Source organism: Mustela erminea, chromosome 3, assembly GCF_009829155.1.
Source record: "Mustela erminea isolate mMusErm1 chromosome 3, mMusErm1.Pri, whole genome shotgun sequence".
NCBI lineage: Eukaryota > Metazoa > Chordata > Mammalia > Carnivora > Mustelidae > Mustela > Mustela erminea.
The window spans coordinates 59,428,703-59,453,663 of record NC_045616.1 but is presented as its reverse complement, the minus strand read 5'-3'; the positions used below and the strand labels follow the sequence as shown (position 1 = coordinate 59,453,663).

The 24,961-nt window shown below is 43.9% G+C and overlaps 1 protein-coding gene across 1 annotated transcript in view; it reads right to left on the bottom strand.

The window, feature by feature from the left end:
* Positions 1-24,961, bottom strand: part of SERINC5 (serine incorporator 5) — a 102,605-nt gene that overhangs the window by 53,094 nt on the left and 24,550 nt on the right. The window lies entirely within an intron of this gene.

The following is a 24,961-nucleotide window of genomic DNA, read 5'->3' as shown; positions in this document are numbered from 1 at the left end:
AACGGGTTTTTCCCTGTCCCCAATCTCTGATTGGGCTTCATTGGTCAATGCAAACTACACATAATTTGGGAATAATAAATAAAATGGGGATTAAGTTTTCAAGTTTGAGACCAGTGTTGACTTTTTTTCTTTTTAAAGACTATTTTTTTAGACCATTCTTAGGTTTACAATAAAACTGAGAGGAAGACACAGAGATCTTCTATACCTCCCTCCCCCCTACAGATGCATGGCCTCCCCCATTAGCAATATCACTCACGAAAATGGTACTTTTTTTTTTTCTTAAACAAGGATGAACCTAACTTGCATAACATCACCCAAAGTCTACAGGCAACTTAAGGGTTCACTCTTGGTGTTGTGCACTCGATGGGTTTGAATAAATGTATAATGACATGTACCCATCATTATAACATCATACAGAGCATTTTCACTGCGCTAAAAAGAAACTAAATCTTTAGGAAAGTATGGGGTAATGGGGAGTGTTGTTAAAAGTTCAGGCTCAAGGGGTGTCTCAGTGGCTCAGTCAGTTAAGCCTCTGCCTCTTAAGTTTATGTTCAAGTCATGGTCTCCCAGTCGTGAGATGGGCTCCGTGCTTAACATGGAGTCTGCTTGAGATTCTCTCTCCCTCTGCCTCTCTGGCCCCTTTCTTCTTCCCCGTCCCTCTCTCTAATAAATACATAAAGGTTTTAAAAAAAAAAAAAAAAGGCTCAGGCTCAAAGTCAGCCTGCCAGGGTTTAGAACCTGGCTCCTCAATCTACCAGCTGTATAGCATGAGCACGGTATTTACCCTTTTAAGACTCAAGTTTCCTCATTTATAAAATTGGGGTATTAACGGTATTTATGCTTGTGCTATGATCTCATAGGTGACTTGATCTAACATACCTGGTCTTAGGAAGGGATCTCTCTTAAGCAAACAGGGAATTTTACAAAAAGATTACCATAACTTACAAATAACAACAAAAGCTATATATGTTAATGCTATAGTGGGGGCACCTGGGTGGCTCAGTCAGTTGAGTTTGGCTCAGGTCATGATCCCAGGGTCCTGGGATGGAGCCCTACATTCGGGTCTCTGCTCAGCGGGGAGTCTGCTTCTCCCTCTGCCCCTTCCCCAGCTCACGCTCTCTCTTTCTCTTTCTCATATGTTCACTCTTTCTCTCAGATAAATAAATTAAAATCTTAAAAAAAAAAATAGACAATACACTTGGTCTACAGATAAACTAACTTACTTTCCTTGAGAACTGCAGACCACCGGCCTTAAGGAATAAAGGACCAGACTTCCCCAGAGGAGAAGTCCTGACCACTTCTGGAACACAGCTGCTGCTGATGCCAGCAAGTCTGTTCAGGGTCATGCCAACATATGACTATTTGCCTGGGCACCACCTTCTCCTGCAGGTAGCCCAGCACCAGCCCCCAATGTCCCATACCTTCCCCTTTAAAACCCTCTGGCTTCACCTGGACAGGTAAGAGGGTCTTTGGGACATTAGTCCACCATCTTCCCAGGCTGCCAGCTTCCTGAATAAAGCAACCTTTCATTTCCCACCATCACTTGACTCCCGAGTACTGATTTTGAAGCAGCTGAGCTTGAGTTTAGAACTGATTCTCTGCCCAGGGACACCCATCATTGTCTGAGTACTTTGTGTACTATTTCATCGCTTCCCATGGTTGCTAATGCACTCTTTCCATCTTATGTTCAGTTTTCCAAACTGTCTTCCTCAAAAGACTCTTCTGGCCTCATAAGGCAAGGCCACAGCCTTGTAAGGTAAGTCACTCTGCTTGGGCTGGGCTAACAGATCTCATAAGAGAGAGCCCAACACCACTGCCTCTGTGTGCTTCTGACAGGTCTCCTTCCTTTATAACTGACTCACATCCTCCATCCATGACTTTACTGACCTCCTTCCACCCGAGGCCTGAGTTTCCCCCTCTCCCTACCTTCTTAACCTCTCTCTCCTTCCGCTGACGTAGCAATCTTCTCCCCGGACGCTCACTTTCCTCTTCCTCACCTCCCAAATTCTTTCCCAACTGTCTCCTTTGTTGGCTGCTAGCTTTTTTATAGTTCTAAGGTTTTTAAACTCGTATGTATTTCAAATTCAAATGCAATAAAATAGGGACGCCTGGGTGGCTCAGTTGGTTAAGCAGCTGCCTTCGGCTCAGGTCATGATCCCAGCGTCCTGGGATCGAGTCCCACATCGGGCTCCTTGCTCCGCAGGGAGCCTGCTTCTCCCTCTGACTCTGCCTTCCACTCTGTCTGCCTGTGCTCGCTCTCGCTCGCTCGCTCTCTGTCTGACAAATAAATAAATAAAATCTTAAAAAAAAAATGCAATAAAATATGTATTCTATTTGGGAAAGAAGTATTTTTAAAGCTGTTAATGCTTCCCATGATAGAATGTTCCCATAGGACAGTCAACATTTACATCATTTCCAGATTTTATATTATTTATTTATTTATTTTATAAGAAATAGGGACTTTAATGAAGACGATTTCCCTTCGGTATAATTGAGACCCATGGAGACACCCGAATGAAATGAAAAGGCCAGGACGGATATCTAGGAGTCCAGTACTGGCAGCGGAAGGACACCTCCGGGGGCTCCGGGGGGTCCAGGAAGGGCCCGTGAGGCGGCGCAGGGCCTGTCACTGCAGGTGTGAAGCTGCTCACACCCGTGGGGCCTCCCGGGCTCCCTCCCAGTCCTAGCTCAGGACCTGCTTCTCAAAGACCTTGGTCTCTGGTAGAAAGGAGAATGCTGATGGGCCCAACAGCACAAAGGCTGGGTGGGCGGAAGAAAATGCCATCATTGTAAAAGGGCTTTTGAAAAGTCAAAGAGGTGATGTGTACACATAATTGATTATTGTCATTTTGTGCTGAAGATAAGCCACAGAAAACAAAAAAGGAAAATAAATCTACAGCCCTAAAATATATGCATAAAAAATAAAAATAAATCCCTTTCTAAGTTATTTTATTTTTATTCTAATATTTATATTTTATTTATATATTTTTATTTATTTACATATATAAATGTATCTTATATATTTATATTATATATTTATATAAATTATTTTATATATTATTCTTTGTTATTATTTAAAGGTAAGTAGTAACAGAAAGAATGTGATTCCAGAAAATGTGAAAAGAAAATCATACTGCTTACTTAGAAGACTCCTGTCATTAAAGTCACATATCATTGTATGGATTTAGCTTTTCAAACTTTCCTTACTTTTCACTTTCCCTCTTTATTTATTATTATTTTTTTAAAAGATTTTATTTACTGGGGCTCCTGGGTGGCTCAGTGGGTTAAAGCCTCTGCCTTCAGCTCAGGTCATGTTCCTGGGGTCCTGGGATCAAGCCCCACATCGGGCTCTCTGCTCGGCGGCAAGCCTGCTTCCCTCCCCCTCTCTCTGCCTACTTGTGATCTCTCTCTGTCAAATAAGTAAATAAAATCTTAAAAAAAAATTAAGATTTTATTTACTTATTTGACAGAGATCAAAAGTAGACAGAGAGGCAGGCAGAGAGAGAGGAGGAAGCAGGCTCCCCGCTAATCAGAGAGCCCGATGGGGGGCTCAATCCCAGGACCCTGAGACCATGACCTAAGCTGAAGGCAGAGGCTTAAACCACTGAGCCACCCAGGTGCCCCCCCCTCTTTCTTTTAAAAATATACATGCACATGCGTAAGTGTGTGTATCTGTATGTATATTTACAGGTGTGTGTGCATATATATTCATACCTAATATTAGAATCTAACAGCCATTCTCTACTAGCCTAAGAGTTACTTATCAAATCAAGCTATGCCAATAACCAATGATAAAAGTGCACTGTCTTAACCTAGACACTGATATGCATACCAGGTATATATTCAAAATGGCATTCTTAAAAGAAATGTTATGCTAGCATCTAGAAAATCTCACAGAGCTGCTGACTTACCACTTCTTTTAGGAAGAGCATAATTTGGAATAAAATGGGTGCACATCCAGCCCCTGCCACTTACAGGTTTATTACTTTGAGCATGTCACTCATACTGATCTTTACCTTCAAACTGGAAAAAATCAATTCCTGTCCAGCTGAACTTCCAGCTCTGTCACATGCTTGGAGAGAGGTTCCAGAGTCTTGTTACCTCTGGCTCCAGAGAACCTAAATCTTTTACTGAACAAATTATGGTCTTAAAAAACCTAATAAATGCATTTACGACGACGTGGATGGAACTAGAGGGTATCATGCTTAGCGAAATAAGTCAATCGGAGAAAGACAACTACCATATGATGTCCCTGATATGAGGAAGTGGAGATGCAACATGGGGGGTTAAGGGGGTAGGAGAAGAATGAATGAAACAAGATGGGATTGGGAGGGAGACAAACCATAAGTGACTCTTAATCTCACAAAACAAACTGAGGGTTGCTGGGAGGAAGGGGTTTGGGGGGGGTTATGGACATTGGGGAGGGTATGTGCTATGATGAGTGCTGTGAAGTGTGTAAACCTGGTGATTCTCAGACCTGTATCCCTGGGGATAAAAATACATTATATGTTTATTAAAAAAAAAAAAAAACCTAATAAATGAAGAATGTACAACACAAGAGTGAAACCTAGTGTAAAGCATGGACTTTAGATGATAATGATATGTCAGTGTAGGTTCATCAACTGGAACAAGTGTACCACCCCATGGGGGCTGTTGACAACCACAGAAGCTACGTATGGAGGCAAGAGATAGACTCCACAGAGCCCAGTTCGGAAGTCAGGTGATGCACTCTGAATCTCTCATACCAGCACTGTATTATGAACAGCATTGAGGGTTTTAATTTATAGATACTGCATACTCTCCCTTCCCACAAGAAAAGATTATACACTCAAGAGAGATCCAAGAAATCTGTTTGGAGGAGACTTACAATTCTTCTGTAAGTTCATTCATTCTGCTAATATGCTTGCAAAAGGGTACAGAGATTTAGTATAAGGTTATTCATTATGAGCATGAAAACAGTCTTTTTCTCTAGCTACATGGGGACTGGAAAAATGAATAATGGGCTATCTATACAATAGGGTATAGTTAAAAAGAGTAATTCAGTTGTTGACTGAATTGTGCCCTCTCTTCCCTCCCCACCCATGAAAATTCCTATGTTCCTCTTCTACCTCAGAAAGTGGCTATATTTGGAAATAGGGGTCTTAAAGAGGTGATTAAAGCTAAATAAGGTCATTGGAGTGGGCACTAATCCAACATGACTAGTGTCCTCAGAAGAGGAGGAGGTCAGGACAAAGACACACACAGAAAGTAGACCATGAAGACATAGAGAGAAGACTGCCATCCCTAAGGCAAAGAAAGAGGCCTCAAAAGAGACCAACCTCCCAATTCTTGATTTAGGAATTCCAGCCTCCAGCACTGTGAGAAATGAAATTTCTGTTTTTTAAGCTACTCTGGCTGTGGTACATTTTTGTGATACCGCCAGCAAGCACAACCAGCATGCCTGATATTTTATACGCATGTCTGGCTGTGGGAGGATGCGGGGGCACCAATGTACAGCCCACAGTGACCCGTGATGCTCCTTATCTGTAGAGTGGGTCTAGATACGAGAGGAAAAGACCACATCGACTTGTTACTCTACTCCCGTGCTTGGGTTTTTATTTTATTTTTTTTTTTTTTAAAGATTTTATTTATTTATTTGTCAGAGAGAGAGAGCGAGAGCGAGCACAGGCAGACAGAGTGGAAGGCAGAGTCAGAGGGAGAAGCAGGCTCCCTGCGGAGCAAGGAGCCCGATGTGGGACTCGATCCCAGGACGCTGGGATCATGACCTGAGCCGAAGGCAGCTGCTTAACCAACTGAGCCACCCAGGCATCCCCCGTGCTTGGGTTTTTAATCATGTTCACATATCACGCTTACAATTAAATAAAGAAAAGAAAACTGCCTTTAAAAAATTAAGCTTGAAGATATTGATATAGAAGCATTTGCAAGTATGGAGTTGACTTATGTGATTTTTTTTTCTTTCTGAAGAACCTCCCCTCCCCCAAACACAGCAAAAAAGAAAGTCTCCGAAGAACCCTTAATCCCTTCTATGTCACTTCTTTCAGAATACCAATGGTATGGGGGTCCCTGACTGGCTCAGTAGGTGGAAAGTGCAACTCTATATCTCGGGGTGTCTGTTTGAGCTCCATATCAGGTGCAGAGATTGTTTAAAAATAAAATGTTTAAGGGGCGCCTGGGTGGCTCAGTGGGTTAAAGCCTCTGCCTTCAGCTCAGGTCATGATCCTGGGGTCCTGGGATTGAGCCCCGCATCGGGCTCTCTGCTCCACAGAGAGCCTGCTTCCTTCTTTCTCTCTCTGCCTTTCTCTCTGCCTACTTGTGATCTATCTCTGTCAAATAAATAAATAAAATCCTTAAAAATAAATAAATAAAATAAAATGTTCAAATTTTTTTAAGATTTTATTTGTCAGAGCAAGAGTACAAGTGGTAGGGGGTGAGGGGCAGGGAGTGGCAGGCAGAGGGAAAAGCAGGACTCAATCCCAGGACCATGACTCCAGCTGAAGGCAGATGCTTAACCGACTGAGCCACCCAGGCATCCCAAAAATAAAATCTTAAAAGAAAAAAAAAAATAGCAAGAGTATGAATAGCAAAGGCTTTTGGAAACAGAAGGAACTTTGTCCTTGCCAGGGCAGAATCAAAAGGAAAGGCTACTCCAGCTACTTACTTCTACCTGGGGCTGGGCCTCCTCAGTTAGAGTCACTCTTCATCTCCCGTCTAAGGACACCACACAAACCACCCCCCACAACAAATAAATAAATATCATAAATATCAGTCTTCCTTCCCCCACACCCCCGACTTTGGACACAGATAGTTCCTCCAAAGGACTGACCTCAGGCATGTGAGGACATGAGCTAGGGCTGGTTTCTAACTCCCCTCTGTCAAATCAGAAAGCACCATTCCTTTATTACTTAGACTCTCCAGCTGGCAACACCACCAATTAGAAATAGAAAAGAATCGGGAGGAAAGCCAAATAAATGTCACAGAATCCGCGCACACACATTGAACATGTATCTTATTTATGACAGTTCCTCCCGCCCTCCCTCCCTCAAGTCTTATTTTCAGTTATAACAGGCTTGCTTAAGCCCACAGCTGCTTGGAGGGAAAAACTGGCGGGAGTTCTCTGGCCTGAGAACCAGAAGACCAGGATTCTAGCTCCGGGTGTGCTTTGTGTAAGTCATCTTTCCTCTCTGGGGCTTTGTTTTCCTCACTTGAAAGCTGAAGGAGCCTAGGCAGACAACAGATAGTAGGTAAATAGGTTTCATCTCACATCACACAGCCCACCAGCAGGGCTGGCCCTGGAATGCTGTCTGAGGTGCATCCTAAGACCGAATGTCTCCCCAGAAAAACTGAATTCTACCTGCCAGAGGCATGGCGACGTTCATGCTACATTTTGGTCATCCCTGCAAGAAGTTATGAGACATCTCCACCATCCATAGATACTTAGGTGTTAAAAAATGAACTACAGGGGCGCCTGGCTGGCTCAGTGGGTTAAGCATCTACCTTAGGGTCAGGTCATGATCCAGGGTCCAAGGATGGAGCCCCACATCAGGCTCCCTGCTCAGTGGGGAGCCTGCTTCCTCCTCTGATTCTCCCCCTGCCACTTGTGCTCTCCTCCCTCTCTCACTTTCAAATAAATAAATAAAATCTTTAAAAAAAAAAAAAGAAAGAAAGAAACAAAGAAACAAAGAAAAATGAAGTGCAAGAGGCAAGCACACAGAGTTAACCCCAAAGCAAGAGAGAGAAAAACCAGTTATAAAAAGAAGCAAGAGGGGTGCCTGGGTGGCTCAGTGGGTTAAAGCCTCTGCCTTCAGCTTGGGTCATGATCCTGGAGTGCTGGGATCAAGCCCCGCATCAGGCTCTCTGCTCGGCAGACAGCCTGCTTCCTCCACTCTCTCTTTCTGCCTGCTTCTCTGCCTGCTTGTGATCTCTGTCTTTCAAATAAATAAATAAAATTTAAAAAAAAAAAATTAAAAAAAAAAAAAAGCAAGAACTCGAAAGTGGGGCAGCTGAAAGCCCTTCAAACACCCCACAGGGAAAGTGAGCATCTCTTGCTTCCAGCCTCTGCTCCGGGAGCATAGCTGACACAGGGCACTGTGCTAACTCACCCATCGTGTCCCCTTTGCTCCACTTAGGAAGGCAAAGAAGGACACTTCTGCCACAAGGACATCCCAAAGAGGGTCACTATTTTATTCTGACTTGCAGTGCATTAGCTTGGGGGCAAGTACATCCCGCAGCAAGGTGGAAAACATTCATTCAGAAGGACTTGTTCCTCGAGAGTTCCAGAGAGCCAACTTGATTTTAGTTGTGTCTGAACTCAGTCCAAACTGCGAGAGGAAAGAAATCTCCAAATCTGACACCACCCTTCATTCATTTCCCAACTTGGGAGATAGGGGAGCCCCAGCAGAGCTGAGGGAAGACATAAAAACAGGAATTAGAATATTGATCCCTGATAAAGGGTGGGGAGCCGGGGCAACAGGAGGGCAGTTCCTCAAATACAAAAGCTGGTGAGGGTGTTAAAAGCAGAACCAGGTCCCTGGGCATGCTGCAGGGTTTCGATCATCAAAGAAATAGGAGCAAACCTTGAAAGCAGAAAATTGGGTGCAAATTTTTTTATTCAAGTGAACAGTGTTCTCCCACCTTTAACTATATTTAGATTTCCATATCTTTCAGTAATATACAAAACTACACGTGCCGCTTCACAGCCTGCTTTGTTTCGACCTCTTTGAGGTTTTAGGATTACTTAGGAATCATAGGGCAGGGTGGGGTGGGAGTGGGTGGTCCACGCAGAGGTAATGAACAACTGATTAGACCTGAACAAGCAATATCTGTTTGAACTCTAAAGCCCACAACCAACATTTTGCAGCTCATTCTGACCCTGAGCTCAAAAACAGCTTCGCATCGGGTTTGTAGAGACCTTCTTCTAATACAAGAAGGCAGAGGGGGTGGTAAATAGCCTCTCTTGCCCCCATGGTGTCACGGGCTGTCCTTTACGAGGAGCTATGCAAGGGAACAAGGAGACAAGGGAACAAGGAAAGAAGTAGCTCACCAAACAGCAAACACAGGTGGCCGGTGGTCCCTAACACACAAAGCAATCGTGTGCTGGGAAACTCAACACATATTACACACGTGTCAGTAAACCGCTTTGGGGCATACTGTGGATTTCTCCCATACAAAAGAACAGAGGTCAGCTTATCAAAGCGTACTTAATCCACAGTATTAGCTAACAATAGCTAACACTTATTCATCCCTTAGTCTCTGCAAGGCACAACTATTATTATTATGTTAGCACCCCAAAGTTACAGAGCTGAGACAGAGACGCAGAAACATTAGGCAACTTCAGGTCAGAAGGCTGATGAGTGGTGGAGCCAGAATTTCAATCTGGTTGGCCCTCTGCCATTCAGCCCTGCTTAATGCTGGCATAGAGAGGGTGAGCTGGACAGACAACACCTGCAAAAGGGAAACTCTGGCTGCATAAGGAGGAGGCAGCAGGAGAGGAAGCACTTTTTCTTGCCTGCCCTTAGGTGTATAGTAAGCATTCAACAAATACCTGAAGAAGGCCATCTTCTCTGGGACCCTTTCTCTCTTCCAGGTCATGTCAGGCCTCAGTGGCTCTGGATGACCTCAATTAAATACAGCCCTGCCCCCAAGCAGCCCAAGCACCAAGCTCCCTACATGACCATGAAGTCCTAGCCACCATTAAAAGCCCTACTCCTAATCCTATGGAAATAACCAGGGCATTCATTCACTCAATTCTATCTATCATAATCTACACCTACTAAGCACAGTGTTAATTCCCAAGAATGCAGCAATAAACAAAAGACCTTTTTCTACCCTCACTAAGCAAGAATACAAAGATACAAGTAAGGATGACCATCGAGGGGTGCCTGGGTGACTCAGTCGTTAAGCGGCTGCCTTCAGCTCAGGTCATGATCTCAGGGTCCTGGGATGGAGTCCCACATCAGGGTGCTTGCTCAGTGGGAAGCCTGCTTTTCCCCTCTTCCCCTCCCCATGCTTGTGTTCCCTCTCTCACTGGCTCTCTCTGTCAAATAAATAAAGTCTAAAAAAAAATGAAATGAACATCTACATGCTGTTTAGAAGAGAGAAAGGAAACTTGGATGTTCCATGAAAGATTAACCACCGAAATGATGGTGTGTTCACTTCGTTGAAGACAAGGCTCCCACCAAAATGATTATACAGTATGATATAGAACAATTTATTACCATGGAAGATAGCAGCATTGTATTCACTGAAAACAGTTAACAACACAACAGTATAGAGTATGAGAGCATGGGGGGAGTAACAATATAGTAAGACAGAGACCAGCAATGACAATAACAAAAATCAATCTAGAAGGATATACCAACTTGGCAACAGTAATTAATAAACTTGTAGGACTAAGTGACTATGTTTTTCTTTATTTTCTAAACTCTTTGCAACAAGCACATAGCTTCTAATTAGAAAAACATGACAACAAGTTTCTATTTTGGGGAGAAAACAAAACAATGTTCCTATTCTATCTCACAGGTGGTAAGCATTCAAATATTTATTTACTGAATCAACCAATGAGTAAATGAAATCTACTTTAGCTATGTGACTGGGAGAAAACAGCCAAAGTAAACTATCACTGAAACTGAGGGATAAAACCAGAAAATTCCTACTGCACTGCATCTTTAAAATTGGGTAAGATGGGAAATTTTCTATTTTTTTACCACAATAAAAAAGAAAATTTCTTAACCCTTGCAATATTTTTTTTTTTTTTTAGTGTTTAATGGATGTAAATAAACCCCTACTTGGTAGAATTTGAAACAAATAAAAATGAAATAGAGAAAAATTACACAGCTACCTAAAAGTTTAAAATGTTGAACAAGAAGCTATACGTTTGCCTAAACCAGAAATGAGCTCTTTTATTTCCTTCATCTGAAATTCTTAAGTTTTTCTCTTTTGAGTTCAGAGAATCCCTCAGAGTTCCAAGGGTTTGTCTGGGTTTTTTTTTTTTTAAGATTTTATTTATTTATTTGACGGAGAAAGAGAGAGAGAGCACAAATAGGCAGAGCAGCAGGAAGAGGGAGAGGGAGAAGCAGGCTCTCGACTGAGCAGGGAGCCCAAAGTGGGGCTCGATCCCCAGACCCTGGGATCATGACCTGAGCCGAAGGCAGCCATTTAACCGACTGAGCCACCCAGGCACCCCAGCTCCAAGGTTTTCACAATTGTTCCCACAACCGTGGCAACCAGATCCCAGGCATTTGCCAGAAAGCAGTTTCTGACAGTTTCTCACGCAGGTTTCAACTCCCTCAACAGCACTACCATGAAAAGCACTGTCAAGGGTCAATGTCCTTCCTTAAATGGAACTGGGCACCTAGGGATTTGGGGACCGAATCCAAAACAGGCAGGCTGTGAACACACACAAAGCCAGCACCAGCTTCTGGGTTACAATGGGGCCCGAACAAAACCGTTCTCCTTGCTGAGACTCTCTTTCTCACAAGGTTAGGGTTATTTTCAGCAACTCACACATACCAAAAAAAAGAGAGGAAAAAAAAAAAAGGTTGATCAAATTCTCTGTCCTTAGGCAGCAGCTGGAATTCTTTGACTCTTTCCATCACGTCCCCCTCAGTTTCTATCTCTTCTACAAAAAAAATACCACACTTGATATGTTTTAGTAGGTGGGTGGAGAGAGTCTATTGGTTTAAGGTTAAAGAGGTTAACTTCATGGCCCTTCAGTAGGAAACAAACATTCCCGGAAGGCAGGACTTACACAGTGGTTTGTCCAACTTGGCACTGGAACGTTGGGGGTGCAGGAGTCTCTGCTGGGGTGTTAGGGCGGTGGCTGGCATGCGTGCTGGTGGGTGTTTCTCAGCGTCCTGAGCCTCTACTCACTAGATGCCAGGAGCCCCCTTCCTTGTCCCCCTCGCGGGTGATAACAATCAGAAATGTCTCCAACAACTGCCCTCCCCTCCCTCTGCTGTCAATCACTGCTTCAGGTAACAGCAAGAGCAATGAGAGGGGGTCAAGCCATCTGGGTTCACACCAAGGCTTGAATGCTGCCGGGTTATGTGGCCTTGGACCAATTCTTTACCTCTTGAGGTATTACTGTCCTCATTCATAAACTGGGAATAAAAACATCTACTTCACAGGGTCATTATGAGGATTAAATGAAACAATCCAGATTAAGTTCTTAACATGGAGCCTCGCACAGGGTGCTCAGGAGAAAAAGAAAAGAGCCAGCTGTTCTCAACATCTACAACACCATCAGTCCTCTCCTTGCTCCTTAGATGTCCATTGTCCTTGGCCCTTCAGGTCTTATGGAAAGAGGTAAGGATGGGAGGGTGATGGGACCAAATGATTAATACCTCATTTATAGCAATGTTCTCATTTCCTGCCTTAACATGGCTGATAAATGCATCTGTTGAAGGAGAATATTTTTAGAAACAAGAACTCCTAAGATCTGAACCCAGGAGGGCATTCTAGCAACCTGGAAAAAAGCTTCTCCATGCATGCAGAAAGAAGCACTTCCCACCTGCCAAAAGCGCAAGCTATCTTTGTACTTTGTTTCCACTGAAGAACAAACAAGGCAGCAGAACATTCGTTTGCACACACTGCAGCCACCAGTGCCTGCAAGAGAACAGGCGAAGAAAGAAGAGTTTTGAGGGAGGGGGGAAAAAAAAAGGTATTAAGAACATGAAACCCTGAAACTGGAAATGGTAGATTTCCCAGATTTTCCCAGGATGGGAAGAAAAGTGCTCATTTTTAAAAGTTTTAAATCTTCTCATCCAAATAACAGGGGGGAAATCTTGCTTGTTCTACTTATCCACAAGTATGAAACACAAAGCCCCAAATTCGCCTAATTGTGTCATGGAGGTTACGCTGCAAAGGAAAAATCTGTCAAGGCCCTTCCAAAGGGGTGCTTTCTGCCAACCCAGGCCACAGACTCCGCCAAGCCACGGAGCGCTTCGTGGGCTGGCAACGGAGGCCACAGAGCCAACGGGATCCAAGTATGCTCTAAACAGAGAACAGAAATGAGCTTGTTTCACCAGCTCCCTGCCACTGGAACGACCATGACCTCAGAGCTCAGGAGGGTCTGCAATTTCCAGGGTTGGCAGGGCACTCCTCTCCCCATCAAACGGAATTCTATAGGCTACTCCAACATATAAAACCTATATGTTGCCCTGTATGAGATGAGATGAGATATGAGATGCACTATAATACTATAAATATGCTTACATGTTCATACAGCCCACTTAGCAAATGCTTACTAGTAACCCAGAGTATGCAAGGAGCGGGTCATACAGTTCTTACCCTCCTGAGGCTTGCATTCTAGTGGATTCTTTTTTTTTTTTAAGATTTTATTTATTTATTTGAGAGAGAGAGAGAGTATAAGCAGGGGGGAGGAGCGGAGGAAGGAGGGGAAGCAGACTCACAGCTGAGCAGAGACACCCCCCCCTCCCTAGTGCGGGACCTGATCCCAGGACACTGAGATGGCAACCCAAGCTAAAGGCAGACACTTACCTGACTGAGCCTCTGAGGCGCCCCAATATTCTAGTGGATTTACATCAAACTCGGCAGTCCCCAAATTCTACCTAGCACTTAGGTTAAAAGCCCCTGATCCAGTCCAGTCCTCTCGTGTTCCTGACATGAAACCTGTGGCCCAGAAATGTTAGGTGATGTGGCTCAAAGACAGATTTAGTGATGCGCCCCAGGGAACCAGGAAAAACAGGCCGCCTGAAACAGCTAAGCAAATCAAGAGGAGGGACAGGTTAAGTCAGTCAGTCTTTGGGTCCCATACTTCTGTATGGATGGTGCAGCAAACCAACAGATACTTGAAGCAACTAAATGAAGTCACCGTAAAGTTTAAAGGGCACTGTGGACCACGGTAAGAAGGCAGCATCTGCGCGTCTAGTACATTTTGAAAGGCTTCCATCCCAACACAGCTAAAATGAAAGTCTGGCACATGATGAGGTAACTGGAGAGGTCACAAAACCTGAATGCTGCTCAACAGCCCCAGGCAGGAGTAGGGAACACCCAGCCCCAGCGGGACCTACCCACCCGCTCGCTCCCCATTTTGAGACGGCAGCCAACAGGAAAGTCCCTCCACCCACCCGACCCCACCCCCCCCCACCCCACCCCCCACCCTCATGCCCAATCCCACACATAACCCATGTGCAGGATCAAGGGCTGGCCAGCTTCCCTCCCCAGGCTGCAGAAAGGAGCCATTACTCAAAAGCCACCTCTGACCCTCTGCCCACTGGCGAGATGCCTCTCTTCGAAGGTTTGTCTAGCTCCAGTCGCTCTGTACAAGGAAAAGCTTGCACACACCATCTACCTTGGGTTTTCTAACAGTCAGGATTTCACTGGATCCTATCCTTTAGGATTCACAAATAGACCAACAGAGGGTGACATCTGGGACCTCTTTTCACATAAATGAACAGGTAAACTGGAGACAAAAAAGTCAGACATGGGGCCTCTGGTTTGGAAAACTCACGGCTGCACCTGGGTGGTTCTAGCATTTGTAGGTGGGAAAGAGGAAGGGGAGCAGAGGGAAGGTTTACACTGGCATGGACTCCTCATTCTCATGGGAAAACCCATGTCCCTCCCACAGGTCCCCCTCAGCCCTCTAACTCTCTTCATGGAGGAAAACCTGGTGGCCACACCTGGTCCTGGTTTTTAACAGCTTTTTCTTGGAGCTGAAGTAACAGCTACGCTGCTTTCCTACAGCGGAGAAACTTTCTCACACTTCATTTCACCATCCCTCAGTCCATCAAAACTTCAGGAAGCCTTATTAGTTCTGCTCTCCTTTCAGCTTCCAGATTTATCTCCTTCTACCACCTCCACCTTAAAGAGGAAGGAAGACTAGGTGTGACTTTCCCCCAGGCAAGTATCTACAGTTCATTGCCTTTTTCTTTTATCTTTTTTTTAAAAATATAGTATCATTTTTTAAAAAAAAGATTTTCTTTATTTGACAGAGAGAGATTATATACAAGCAGCAGGAGCAGAGGGAGAGGGAGAAGCAGGCTCTCTGCTGAGCAGGAAGCCTGATGGGGGAATCAATCCCAGGACCCTGAGATCCTGACCTGAGCCAAAGGCAGATGTTTAACAGACTCTGAGCCACCCAGGAGCCCCGTAACTGCCTTCTTCAATCAAAGTGCTGTCCAGATGCCCAGTGGACCTCATCATCACCCCCTACATCCTTCTGAACCTGGTCCTCATGACAAAGCCAGCCGGTACAAAAGCTCAGGCAGTGTTTATGAAGATACTTTTATTCAAGTATGGCTGCCTTGATGGTACCAACTGGCAGACTGTTATCACAGGCAACTCCTGGGGGCAGCCAACCCCCAACTTGAGAAACTTCCTGCAGATGTTCTTAAAATAAATTTGCAAAACGAACCAGGGCCAAATGAAGGAACCTATGAATCATATTTTTTCTATCAAAAAGACCAATAGTCATGAAAATATTTTTACATAGGGAACCCCAACCTTTACCTTCTTATTTTCCACTCATCTGGGCTTTCGCTTTGTGAGCAAGTGGGAGGTGGGGCAGAAGGGATTCTAAGAGAGGTTTCCCTTGGGGCATTCTTTCAATGAAACAAGTTACTTACTCATGTTGAGAGTGGTGTTCCCTTTGCTTTTTAAAAACTATAAAGACAGAGCTCTTGGGTGCCTGGGTGGCTCAGGTCATGATCTCCTGGTCCTGGGATCGAGCCCCACATGGGGCCCCATGGCAGGCTGCCAGCTCAGGAGGGAGTCTGCCTCCCTCTCCGTCTGCATCTCCCCCCTGCTCATGCTCTCTCTCTGTCTCTCTCTGTCTCTCTGGTTTTGAACAAATAAATAAAATTAACAAAAACATAAAGACAGAACTCTTCTATCAGTCCTTGGCTGTGAAGAACAGTATCCCAGCACTGAAATCAAACACGATGGACCACAAAGCTAGGCTGACCACACAAACCAAATGAACAGTGTTTGGGCTGCAAGGTAAACAGGCCTCAGGGGTGGGCAGCTCAGGAAATGGACCTTAATTACTGTTATTTGTTCAATCAAACCTAGAATTTCTCGAGTCTGCTGGGTAGATTGGAGGATGGAACAAATAGAGGGCTCCTTTGATGATTTCTGGATCTGTCTCACCCCTCCTTCTGTCCCTGGGGCAATCCAAGACCTCGGTGTTCAGGGAGCCCCAAGGGGCGTGACAGGTTGGGGTTGGGGCAGGGCTGATGGGCGGTACCTCTGAAGTGGGCACCCCCACTTTCCATGAAGACAGCACATAGGTATCTGACAACACATGGAAGCTGGGGGGGTGTGGGAGGATGGCAATCAAGTAGGAAGTAACTGAGAAACCTCTGGGGACCCAGACTTGTTGGTGATGGTGGGAGGAGCAGCCTGGGGGAAATTCACCTACCCTCACTTATGTTGGCAAGTAGTAAACAGAACAGATCACAAATATTAATGGAAAACCAGGAATCAGAAGGTGACATTTAGCTTGCTTTTTCATGAACATGTTGGAATTTTTATAAGACATAAACAATAATTACATTCTGCTGTCAAAACTATCCAGTTCATATCACTAACTTTCTCATGAAACTCTGTAAGGAACGCCGTGCTTTAAAAAGGATATCCCACTCTGAGAACAAGTGTGAGAGGCAGAGTTCTAATCAAATTAAAACTCATTTGACAGACTGGTTACCCTCAGGCGTCCAGAACATCTTGAAAGGAAGCATTCCAAAGCAGGAAAAACAAACCAAAACAAAAAGTAGTTGTCAGGTGTAAATTGGAAACCTGAAGATTTAACCTGTGATAATACAACTTCCCATTTACCAACTAGAAAGTGAGAAGGCTTGATCCACAGATATTCTAGCCAACATCCAGTCTTCCCAAAGAAGGTGAGGAAGCAACTGGGGAAACAGAGAAAACAGGCTAAAATAGGCAACAGAAAAGATAACAGAAGCAACTTAACTGAGCACCTATTACATGCATCATACACTTTACTTGATTCTTTACACACATTACAGAATTTACTGTTCATCATGACCCTTTGTTGTTATCCATTTCCATTAAGGGTGAAAAAGTTGATCAAATAAAGACACATCTATAAATGAAAGAACGGGGATTTCTGTTTCAGTTGGGTGGCTCCTAAGTCCATTTCTTTCCACTGTTTTATAATGTTTAAATATCAGTGTAACACTTTGGGTCAGGGAAGGGTAAGAGGAAGTAAACACTGCTCCTTGGTAGTCTACACAATGCCTTTCTGCAAATTAGAAAAAGGCATAGCATGAGCAAGCCAGCCCGGACTGCATCTCAGCTCTCACTTTCCCTCTCAGCTGGTTACCTTTGTGCAGTACACAAACTGTGCAACCTTATATGGCAGCCCTAGTGCTAATGTATCCCCGAAATGCCTCGTGACCTGCTTAATCCTACTGCCTGGATTAAGTTCTTTTTATAAATTGTCTTAACTTCATAAAACTCATCTCACTGGAATTAGGTCTCTTGGGAATGATTTATTTAAAATCTGTTCCCACACTAGCCTCTATATTCCATCAAAGCAAAGACTATGCTTCTTGTTCTAGGCTCTCTTCAGTACCTAGCCTGGTGCCTTCATCACAGCTGGTGCTCCCTAAATATCTGTTGAATATTTCAGAAGCTGTCTATAAGGAGAGATAGCACTCTTATTGAAGTAACTGGCATGAAAAGGGCAGGCAAACAGCTAAATGAACAGTGCAGCCCCCAAAAGGAAGATCTCACTTCTAGCTGAGGTCATCCGGGAGCACTCACAACAGAGGTCGTGTTTTCTTTTGCCTGCTTGTTTATTTTTTATTAGCTCTAAATGTTGGGTACAGACCAAAGTCAAATATAAAAATATCTCTACCATCTAAAAGGGAGCATTTGTTTCCTAACCTTTCTCTTTCTTTCTTTTTTATTTATTTATTTTTTTCAAAGTAAGCTCTGTGCTGGATGTGGGGTTTGAACTCACAACCTAGAGATCAAGAGTCACATGCTCTACCAACTGAGCCTGCCAAACCCCTCTCTCTTTCCATGTTTAAGATTATAATGGCAGGGCACCTCGGTGACTCAGCCGTTAAGCGGCTGCTTTAGGCTCAGGTCATGATACCGGGGTCCTGGGCTCAATACCCCCATCAGGCTCCCTGCTCCATAGGAGGCCTGTTCTCCCTCTGCCTCTCCCCTTGCTTGTGTTCCCTCTCTCGCTGTCTCTCTGTCAAAGAAATAAATAAAATCTTTAAAAAATAAATTAAAAAAGGGGCACCTGGGTGGCTCAGTGGGTTAAAGCCTCTGCCTTTGGCTCAGGTCATGATCCCCATTGTCCTTGGATCCAGCCCTACATTGGGCTCTCTGCTCAGCGGGGAGCCTGCTTCCCTTCCTCTCTCTCTGCCTGCTTCTCTGCCCACCGTGATCTCTTGTCAAATAAATAAAATCTTTTTTAAAAATCAATCAATCAATCAAAAAATAAAAAATAAGATTATAATGGCAAGTAGGCGCATTATGGGATAAGAACTGTGTGAGTTCTATGTTCCAGGGGCCTGTACCCTAACTTCATTCACTTAGGAGGGTTGAGCTCTCGGTTGAGGCTACACTCTTCCATTCTCAACACTTCCATCAAAGTGTAACACTTGGATCAGCCTTCGCAAACCTCCTCACGTTCTATCCTGGTAACCAACCCACTGATGGGCAGGAAGGGCAGCATTACTCCCATCATGGAATTGAATGCAAAGCCTGGATGAGTTGCCTCACTTTCTGAATGCATTCTTGTTCTTTCTAACATAGCACAGGACAGGGATAAAGGGAGAGAGAGGAGCCTGCTCGCGGGAGAAAGGACAGTTGAGCTAACCTGGATACTTCCATACTGCTGTGGGAGCACAGGGTTCCCCAACAGACAGTGTAGGACGCAGTCGCACAGACAGGTGAGATCGCGCACGCGTGCACGTGAATCCAAGAAGGACAGAGTCCCAGCACTCCGGCACTACTTCCACGTGTCAAACTTTGAAGCAAGTTCCACAGTTCAGGAAGGCAGAGAATTACATGCTGCGCTGCTATCAAAACACTGATAATTAAAGATGAGAGTGTCTGAGGCAGCCAGGGCGATCCTTCTACTCAGTACTCATTATAAATAATCGTTACCTACCCTTTCTTAAGCGCTTCCTCTGTATCACGGCACTGCCCTGCGGAGCTTCTGTGACATTCTTTCATTTAATCTTCAAAAGAGCCCTGCCATGTAAGTGTTGCAATCCCCATTTTACAACAGAGGAAATCGGAATTTCTGACTGCAAAGATCATCAGGATTCCAAAATCTGGGTTGATACATGACCACATCTCCAGCGGACTTAAGAGTACACGGTTTGAGGGGCGTCTGGGTGGCTCAGTGGGTTAAGCCGCTGCCTTCGGCTCAGGTCATGATCTCAGGGTCCTGGGATCGAGTCCCGCATCGGGCTCTCTGCTTGGCGGGGAGCCTGCTTCCCTCTCTCTCTCTCTGCCTGCCTCTCTGTCTACTGTGATCTCTCTCTCTGTCAAAAAAATTAAAAAATCTTTAAAAAGAGTACACGGTTTGAAAAAAAAAAAAAAAAGAGTACAAGGTATGGAAGCTTCCTCCACCCGCCCCAACAGAGATACACAACATGAAGACACTGTAGAGCAGGTCCAGGCACACAAAGCCCGGGGCAGTGAGAAGAGCCCACTGGACCTGCGTCCTCCCGCCCCGCCCCCACTGAGCACCATTCCAGTGGTTTGCTGTCAGAACACAGCCCCGCCAAGGCACCCTAGAAAGCCCTCCATGGGTCTTTCTGAAGGGCAGTTCTTCATACTACTAAGTTCTGGCAGTGGCTGTGACATAATTTTTTTTGAATAACAACAACAACAACAAAAATTGTGTATTTTCTAGGTACCAGGCAGGGTCCTAAATTTTGGGCATAGATTCATTTCATCCTCACTACCCTGTAAGGTAAATACTCACTGATGCCACTTTTTCATTGGTTATTTTCCCAAACAAGAAAGTATTACTGAATTTTTTGGCATGAAAATATACCACTTTTATAAACAGAAAAACACTGTATAAGCTATGGGGACTCAGAAAAGGTGCTGGAAAGACAAAATAAGAAGTGTTAAAAAGAAAAATCACAGGCTCAAAATGGTGTCACTTAGGTTAACACCCCAAGTCAGTAAATAAGACTTACTACCTAACTACAGCGTCAACTCCCCAGAAAAGTATCCTTTAACCAGTTAACATGGAATTTCCTGGTCAGCACTGGGAAGTTTACTAATAGACCCCTTCACTCCCCTTAGGAGGCAACCATGCCTAAAACAATGGATTCTCTGCTAGTGATTTCCTGACCACCCCCCCTCTTTAAAAACCTTTCCTCTTCTATAGCCAAATGGAGCTCTCCTCTACTTGCTGGATGTGAAGCTGCCAGATTCGGGAATCGAATAAAGCCAAATCTTCAAAATCTACTTGGTTCAATTTGTGTTATTTAACAAAAGACACAGAGACATAGAAGGTCATTTCCATTTTTTCACACATGGGAAAGCTGAGGTGGATAAAAAGAAAGTAACTTTTTTTTAAAGTTCTGAGGTCCCGAGATGTGAACTCAGGACCTAAAATTCACCCAGACTTCAGCGGTACCGTTTCTAAAATGAAGAAACTGTCAAGTGCTGATGACATACACATGTGATAAGATTATGATCTACAGAGAGAGAGAGGATGTTTAGAAGTTTGAGCAATTATTTGGGGCTTGAGTTAAAAACACAGACACTAAGCACAGAACAGAGCGAAGCTGAGTTTGGTACCTGTAGCAAGTCTAAAATCCTACCCGTAATCCCAATATCCTCACACCACTAGCTACCTTCCTTCAACTATTATACTCAGGAAACATTTTTAAGCTTGTTTACATGTTCATTCACTTTGATTCTGCACAAAATGCCCACTTCTAAAATGTCCCATGGTTCCTTTTTCCCATTGCTAATATTAGGATTCCTCCCACTCTTTCTAAGATACATTAAAAAGATCATTCCAAACTCTTCAAACTTAACTATTACAAGAAGATACAAAAGCAAAAGACAGAAAACAAAAATTATACTTGGGCTTAAAGCAAATTTTCTTCAGAAAATTCCCTTTCCCTCAAAATACCACCTTCCAACACCTGAATACTTTACACAGAGGCAAATTTTCCCTATTTTAACATCTTGGAATCATCCCCTTTTAGGCTATATAAAACAAAATAGTTTTGGGGGACCTCGGTGGCTCAGTTGGTTAAGTGTCTGCCTTCAGCCCTGCTCAGAATCCTGGAGTCCTAGGACTGATCCCCACATCAGGCTCCCTACTCAGCATCCGGGCTGCTTCTCCCCTCCCTCCCCCAGCTTGTGCTCTCCCTCCCTCACTCTCTTTCTCAAATAAATAAATAAAATCTTTTTTTTAAAAAATCATCTTGCGGTCAATTTTGAAGTTATCAAATAACTGAAAAATGATCAAAAGAAACAAGAATTTGAACCCCCTCACATTAAACACTCATACTTTAAGTCAACACTACAAAAGCGTGAAAGCCAACAAGTAACAGAAACTTGCTCCCTGATGTAAGCAGGAACCCCAGCCAGTGAAGCGATACCAACGTACAGCGCCCCGTATCAGAGTTACGATGATGAACACCTGTAAGGATTATGGGAGATCCGCCGTGCAAAGTGTTTATTTATTAGCCCACGTGCCCGGCACACAGAGCAGAGCTCCACAGTAGCTTGGATCAAATGCTCATCCCTTTCAATACGGTTACTTAACTACACTGTGCCTTGGTAGCCTCATCTGCAAAACAGAAATACTAGTAGTTCGCACATCGTGGGATTATTAGGATGGACAAGGCATCCACCAAAGCACTTAACCACATTAGGAAGAAGCTCAGGGCTCACAGGGGCTGGGATGTGAACCTAGTTACTCCAAAGTAGCTATGACCTCGTTTCCTCAAACTCCACCTGAAAACTGATGCTCAGGGAGACTTAACCTGATCACCAACGTGTTTCCCAATGCTTAAGGAAACTCCCAAGGGCCCCCATCCTCCTGACAGCTCAGTCAGCTCCAGAGACTTGCAGCTTACACCCTCTTAGCCCGATCACCCACACCTTACATCTGACCAAAAAGTGATTCACCTCTGTATTCTGGTGTGCCAACTTTTTTCAAACAGGGCTTGGAAAGGGCAGGGAGGGGAGGGTCATAACTATCTAAAAAATTACAACAGGGGCGCCTGGGTGGCGCAGTTAGTTAAGTGTCCAAACCTTGGTTTCAGCTCAGGTCATGATCTCAGGGTCATGGGATCGAGCCCTCCATGGGGCTCCACACTCTGCGTGGAATCTGCTTGGGATTCTCTCCTCTCCCTCTGCCCCTCCCCCCTGCTTGCTCTCTCACTCTCTCAAATAAATAAATATTAAAAAAAAAAAAAATTACAGCAACAAAGGCAACCACACACACCTGGGCAGCAATTGGCTACAGTGCTATATGATGGACTCCAGCAAATATGGACAATTTCTGCCACCCCATGAGGCGGTTACTTTCACTATTATCTCCACAGTAGCAATGATGCATTTGGGCTCAAAAAATTAAGTCACCCAAGGTCACAGCTCATTAGGCACAAGGATAAGGGCTAGACCTAGGTGTGTGACTTCAAAGGCAGTGTTCTTCAGTTAAAAAAAAAAAGTCAGCATTCTTAACCACCTCACCAAGCCAATACAGGAAAGATAAAAAAGGGGTGGGGGGAGCAACTGGCCTGCTCAGTCAGGAGCCTGCAATTCTCAATGTGAGTCATTGACTTTGAGTCCCACGCTGGGCATAGAGATGACTTTAAAAAAAGATAAAAAGGAAAAACGGAAGAGCACTTTAAAAAAAAATAATCTTGGAAAACTGAATCAAAATTTATTTTCCAATCAACTTACTGCTTGGTAAATGGAAATATTAAATAAAAAAGAAATGGCTACTGCTCCATATGGCAAGGAAGTGCACTTTAGTCCTGACAGCTCCACTACCAAGGAGCAGTTTAACTGTGATCTGTGGATGGCTCCAATTTCTACTGCTACAGTGTACATAGTCTTTGATTTGTACAAACAAAACCATCTCTCATGCCCCTCACAATATCTACCACAGCCCTGTGTTACTTATAATTAATCCTGTATAATATTTAATCTCATGACCACACAGAGATGAGTCAACCACCTAAGAATGACTAGTCACCAGTCACCAAACTGCAATTTCAAGCCCATTGACTGACTGTCCCACTGTGTCTATAGCCCAGATGAATAATTCATCCAGTGTATAGTTGATCTTTATTTTTTTTAAGATTTATTATTTATTTATTTGACAGAGAGAGAGAGAGAGAAAGCACACGCAGGGGGAAGGGCAGCAGGAGAGGGAGAAGCAGCCTCTGCACTGAGCAAGGAGCCCACCCAGGGGACTTGATCCTACGACCCTGGGACCATGAGCCAAAGGCAGACACTTAACCAACTGAGCCACCCAGGCATGCCTGTATAGTCAATTTTTAGAAATTAAGAATTGAGAGCCCAGAAATAAATCCTAACATTTATGGCCCAACTGATTTTTGACAAGAAGATCAATTTAAGGGAGAAAGAGCAGTATTTTCAAAAAATGGTGTTGGAACCCGATAACCAAATGCAAAAGAATCCCATCTTATATCATACATAAAAATTAACTCAAGACGGATCAAAGACCTAAACGTAGTAGCGAAAAACAATGAAACTGTTAGAAGAAAACACAGCACTAAACCTTCATGACCTTGGGTCAGGCAAAAATTTCTTAGCTACAAAACCAAAAGCATAAGCAAAAAAAATAATAATAATAAAGTGAACTACATCAAAATTAAAAGCTTTTATGCTTCAAATGATACCATTAAGAAAGTGAAAAGACAAGTCACAGAATAAGAGAAAATATCTGCAAATAACCTGTCTTATAAAGCTATCTAGAATATCTAGATATCTAGAATCTATGAATCAAGATATCTAGAATAGATTATAGAATATCTAGCATATTTGAAGAACTTTTAAATTACAGTAATAGGGGTACATGGGTGGTCCAGTTGGTTAAGTGTCAACTCTTGGTTTCGGCTCAGGTCATGATCTCAGGGTTGTGAGATTGAGTCCTGTGTCCAGCCCATGCTCAGCGCAGTCTACCTCAGAGTCTCTCTCTTTCTCCCTGTGCTCCTCCTGCTCATGTTCTCTCTAAAATAAATACATCTTTAAAATTAAATAAATAAATAAACAAATAAATAAATAGCATAAAATTCAGTAACAAAAAACCACCCAGTTTAGAAATGGACAGGGTCTGGGGGCGCCTGGGTGGCTCAGTGGGTTAAGCCTCTGCCTTCGGCTCAGGTCATGGTCTCAGGGTCATGGGATCAAGTCCCACATCGGGCTCTCTGCTCAGCAGAGAGCCTGCTTCCTCCTCTCTCTCTCTCTGCCTGCCTCTCTGCCTACTTATGATCTCTGTCAAATAAATAAATAAAATCTTTAAAAAAAAAAAAAAAAAAGGAAGGAGAAAAGAAATGGACAGGGTCCAGTGTGGCTCAGTCAGTTAAGTGACCAATTCTTCATTTCAGCTCAGGTCATGATTTCAGGGCCATGAGATCGAATCCTGTATTGGGCTCCACACTCAGCAGGGAGTCTGCATGAGATTCTCTCTCTTTCCCTCTCCTTCTGCCCCTCTCCTGCTCACACTCTCCCTCTCAAATAAATAAATAAAATCTAAGAAATGGGCAACGGATCTGAACAGACATTCTTCAAAGAAGATATAGGAATGGTTAATAAGCACCTGAAAAAAGATGTTCGACATTATCAGCCATTAGGAAAATGCAAATCAAAACCAAAATGAGATGCCACTTCACACCCACTAGGATGGCTGTAATTAAAAGGAAAAAAAAAAAGTAACGAGAGTCAGCAAGGAGGTGGAGAAATCGAGAGCCCTCATACAGTGCTGGTGGAACAGTACGCC